This window comes from Morone saxatilis, unplaced genomic scaffold, assembly GCF_004916995.1.
Source record: "Morone saxatilis isolate NCDOM2014 unplaced genomic scaffold, NCSU_SB_2.0 Contig22, whole genome shotgun sequence".
Taxonomy (NCBI): domain Eukaryota; kingdom Metazoa; phylum Chordata; class Actinopteri; family Moronidae; genus Morone; species Morone saxatilis.
This window is the reverse complement of record NW_023339785.1, coordinates 11,705,795-11,706,208: the sequence shown is the minus strand read 5'-3', so window position 1 is coordinate 11,706,208 and position 414 is coordinate 11,705,795.

Below are 414 nucleotides of genomic sequence, written 5' to 3'. Positions count from 1 at the left end.
CTTTCTTTTAGAAAGTCCAGTTTTTTTATTTATTAACAAGAGAGGATATTGAATTGAATCAAAACAAAGCTTGATTTTAGAAATTACCTGAAACAAGGTGGTCGGTTTTAAAAAACTTTAGCTTTTTTTGTCTTTTGTCATAGGAAAGTAACATTTTGAGTCCTCAATTACAAAACTCACTTGGTAAGAAGGAGATTTTTCGGCAGTGCCTGTATTTCTCTTTTATAAAATAAAATCCGTATAAACTAGGCTACATATAAAACATGGAATTACAAAATATTGCACATCCACTAGAAAGGAAGTGGAACTCAATTGCTCCCTTACCCAACAATGACAGAGGATGCTGAAGACTAACATCTCAGTTATGAATCAGATCCTCTGGTGGAATTATACAGGAAGAGAGAGAGAGAGAGA